General features: G+C 36.2%; 1 long non-coding RNA gene across 1 annotated transcript; it reads left to right on the forward strand.

Annotated features, from left to right (window-relative positions):
• The first annotated feature begins 746 nt into the window (after positions 1 to 746).
• On the forward strand, positions 747 to 1,723 carry LOC132044055 (uncharacterized). Its single transcript, XR_009412016.1, has 2 exons — positions 747 to 934; positions 1,378 to 1,723. It is a non-coding gene; the product is annotated as an uncharacterized LOC132044055 (long non-coding RNA).
• The last annotated feature ends 2,667 nt before the right edge of the window (positions 1,724 to 4,390 follow it).

A 4,390-nucleotide genomic window follows, 5' to 3' on the forward strand; every position in this document is an offset into this window, starting at 1 on the left:
CCAGTTCTATTCTCCTTCTATATTCTTCAATTCTGTCAGCCTCTTGAAAAGGTTCCATCAAACCTATAAAACCAAAATGGTACTTGTTATGCATTTGTATCAGTCTGGAAAAGGCTTCCATTGTATTGACTGACCTAATGTTCCAAATGATTGCATTCATTATGAAACATTGTTTTAGTGTAACTTTCTTCTAGTTTGAACCCCTATTCCTAGTGGTAGCTCTTGTCCCTAGGGGCCTTCTTCTTTCCTCTTCCCAACCCTTTGTCTATACATTTTGGGGAGACATAACCTGCTCTTGCTGCAAATTTTATACTCTCCTCTATTGCATGGGTATCTAGATCTCTCTCTGATTGATTCCTTTCCTTACTTCCTTTGACCCCTATGCCTGTTGGAGAATTTCCTTTTTTGCCTGAACTGTATCCCCTTTCTGTTATTTCTTGTGCTTGACATTGATCCTCCTATACCATGTCATCATTAAATTCATATTGGTTGTGACTATCCTCATGTTCGGTCTCTGCATCCTCTTGTGAAATTGTTTCTCTGTTATTTACTGCATTAACTTGTCTGTGCTACCCACCATTATGTTAGGACTTTTCTCTTGATTATCATTGTATTTGACAGCACTCATGTTTTTTTTTGCTTTTTGGACTGGTATTATCCCCTCAATTGCTCTCCTTATTTTTCGTACTCCCCTCACCCTGCTTACTTGATTGACTCCTTGCTTCTGAAAAAAACTATTTGTTTAATTCATTTTCTGCATATTCCTTCTCCTTTGATGTCTCCTTTGCTTTGCTGCTGCTATTCTCCCCCTTATCCCTACTTTATTTTTCTTCTTTTGCATTGCTTAGCTGATCATCTTGTGTTTTTGTAGGACTGCTACCTTCTTCTTATGTACTGATGCCTGATATTCCTCAGTAAGAACTTGGAAGTTGTTGTGAGTATCTACCTTGCTCTCTGTTTGTTTCTCCTTTTGTTCACCCACTTCCCCTAGAATAATTCCACTTTTATCCCTAACATATCTGTTTTTCCTTCTCTTCATCCATTCTTGTTTCCCCTGATTAAAGCCCCCTGCTCTACCATAAGTTTCTTGTCTTCTTTGATTAGTCCCATTCTTTGTTCTCTTCTGCTTTGTTCTTCTCATTACTTTCCTTCCTCAATTCCTCCTTGTATTGCTTGTCTAGTTCTGGATTAAGTGCCCTACACTCTTGTTCATTATGCCCTTGTAACTTACAATGTTTGCAATATTTTGGAACAAAGTCATAATTTATGTCCACCCATTTAGACTGTATTTTGCCTGTAATATCATCTTCTTCAGCAATGTGAATTCTCTTAGGGTGATCTGTAATTCTATCTAACTCCACCTTTACTTTTGCATAGCTTGGTCTGGTCCAATTTGATGTAGCCAAGTCTACCACCAGAGGTTTTCCAACCACAAAAGCAAGTGAAAACACAGCATCCTTTGCAATGAAATTGGGTGGAAGATCAAGAAAGCTTATCCAAGCTACTGCAATAGATGTCTCTTCAGATGGTATAAACCATGGATTCCATATCAAAGGCCTCATCTGACAGAATTTTGAGTGTACCTTAATATAATATGTTGGTTTAGCTAGAACTTTGATGTAATCTTCCAATAAGTCTAGTCTAATTAGCACATGCCTCTCATCCATCAGACCAACTGTACATGGACCTTTTACTGAACATTGATCTGGTATTGCTGTTCTTAGTTCCTTTACATCAATTATGTCTTATGAAAATTTACCAATAATTGCATATTGTAAATTTTCCTGAACAATATAAGCTTCTTCACTTCTGATGACTTCCATGCATATGTGGTTCTCCATCTATATAAATAGGTGTTTTTGGTGGTATTATATATTGTTCCTTCTTCTCCATGGGCTTCAATAGTCCTGCATAATTTCCGCCATTTGGTTTAGGAACAGTGTTAGACGTTGAAGGTATCTCATTATTAGGTTCGGTAGTAGGCTTATGAATAGGGTTATTGGGGTTGGTGGTAGAAGTTGGTAATGGTGGAAACTCCTACTGATATAGATGTATTTAGAATAGGAGGCGGAGCAGCTCCCGGAGGTGGTTGCCTACTGGTGATGTTGGCCATGACGGCCAAGATTAGTGTAGGTTTAGGGTTTTGAAAGAAAAAGGCGTTGTAGAGAGAGAGAGTTTCAAATCTCTTTATTTAAACTAAAATATTTTTCAAATCGCTTGTTCTCTTTGCACACTGATAAATTACGTGCCTTTTTTAATATGCATTCTAAGTTGTATTGATTAATCTTATATTTTTTAATCACATTTTTGAATAAGTTTGTATACTACTTAGTTAAAGAAAAAGGCTACTGATTATTTGAAAGACGGCCAGTAAGAGTTTAGGTTACTATTTATCATTGAAACAAAATCTATAAAAACGTTGAAAAAATTAATGATTAACACTCAACAGCAAATTCTTGCACCATCACAACTTCAAAGAATTCGATTGGTTAAAATTAGGAGAAATTATTCCATATGAAATTGTGCATAAAATAATCAATGTTTGACTGGAAAGATTAAGAATATTCCATATAAGTAGCGCGTGCCAATACCACAACTTTAATGCATGAGCTATAAACCTTCAATTTTAAAGCACGAACTTCAACTCTCATTTTTTAACCCGCACAATCTCAAACTACAACTCTTACCATTACATTTTAGAACCCCAAATGTAATTTCTAATGTTAAATGATAAATATGTTGATTAAAAAGTTAATTTATGTATTGCAAAGAATCGAGCCTTTAGCCAAATGAAATTCGACAAAATTATAGACCAAACTTTTAGTAATAAATTTCATATTTTCAAAAAATTTATTCAGCATAACATAGAAATTTTAGAACTATAATTTTGAAAAATTCTTCCTCTTTTGTGATTAGTAAATTCTTAGATTCATGCCTAAATTATGTAGAGCTAGCCATTAATACGAATAAATACTTATAGTTGAAAATGGCCAAAATAGCATGTACAATGAAAAATTAACAATGCAAAGAAGAAGAGATAAAACTTCTAGCTCAAGAAATTGATAATTAACAGGAAACAACCAAACTGTTGGGCCTGTGCTAGCACGGCCCAATGGCATCTAGTAAAGTTTATAAAAAAAACAAAAAAAAAAAGGCGGGGGGGGGGGGGGGGGGGGTGGCGAGGACAGGAAGATGAGAAAACAAACCTTTTTAGTCTTCTACAATAGTTTACAACGTGATACAACTGTGTATATCGTAATGTTTGAGACCTTTTGTAAATTTTTTTAAAAGGATTGAGTATGTTTACGTTTTAATTGTTCCCTTTTTTTATTTTCTTTTTATTACATAGGGGGTAGGAAAGAGGAAATGGGTAAGGGGATTATAACGTGGGAATTTGAACCCTTACCAACAAGGTAAAAGTTCAGGTAGCCAACCAACTGAACTACTATAACCCTACACATTTTAATTGTTCCCAAGGCAAGGCTAAGGTAAAAAAAAATTAGGATCACTTTTTTCCGAAATCAGTGTTTGGTTATGAAATTGTCCATTTTTTCAATTCAACTTGGAGTTGGATTTTAGAATTTGAAAAATAGCTCTAACCCAGTTTTTCGACTCACTTTTGACTTTTGAAAAATTTATATAACAATAACAACAGCAGCATACCCAGTGAAATCCCTCAAAGTGGGGTCTGCGGATGGTAGAGTGTACGCAGATCTTACCCCTACCTTGAGAGGTAGAAAGGCTATTTTCGGTAGACCATCGGCACAAGAACAAGCAATTTAAAGTAGTATATATAAAAAATTCTTGGCAAAATACTATGAAAAACATGATAAAACTGATAGGAAAAAAAGGGTCGTAACTACCACAAAATAATATGATAATCGAAGTACAAGAAATAACAGAGAATACAAGTAACAAAAATCAAAGGACAAGGAACTACAAGAATAATACTACAGCTACTAGTATGAAAGGATAACACTCAACTACTTACTAACCTTCTACCCTAATCCACGTCCTACATAACCTCCTATCTAAGGTCATGTCCTCGGTAAGTGCCATGTCCTGTCTAATCACCTCTCTTCAATACGTCTTCGGCCTACCTTTTCATCTCTGAAAACCATCCACATCCAACCTCTCACACCTCCGCACTGGGCATCCATGCATCTCCTCTGAACATGCCCGAACCATCTCTGCCTCGCTTCCGGCATCTTATCCTCCACCGAAGACACTCCCACCTTATCCCGGATCTCTTTATTTCTAATCTTGTCTGTCCTAGTATGCTTACACATCCATCGCATCATCCTCAGTTTCAGAACTTTCATCTTTTGAATGTGGGTGTTCTTGACTGGCCAACACTCCTCTCCATAGAGCATAGTCGGTCTAAACACCA

Source organism: Lycium ferocissimum, unplaced genomic scaffold, assembly GCF_029784015.1.
Source record: "Lycium ferocissimum isolate CSIRO_LF1 unplaced genomic scaffold, AGI_CSIRO_Lferr_CH_V1 ctg3367, whole genome shotgun sequence".
Classification (NCBI taxonomy): Eukaryota; Viridiplantae; Streptophyta; class Magnoliopsida; order Solanales; family Solanaceae; genus Lycium; species Lycium ferocissimum.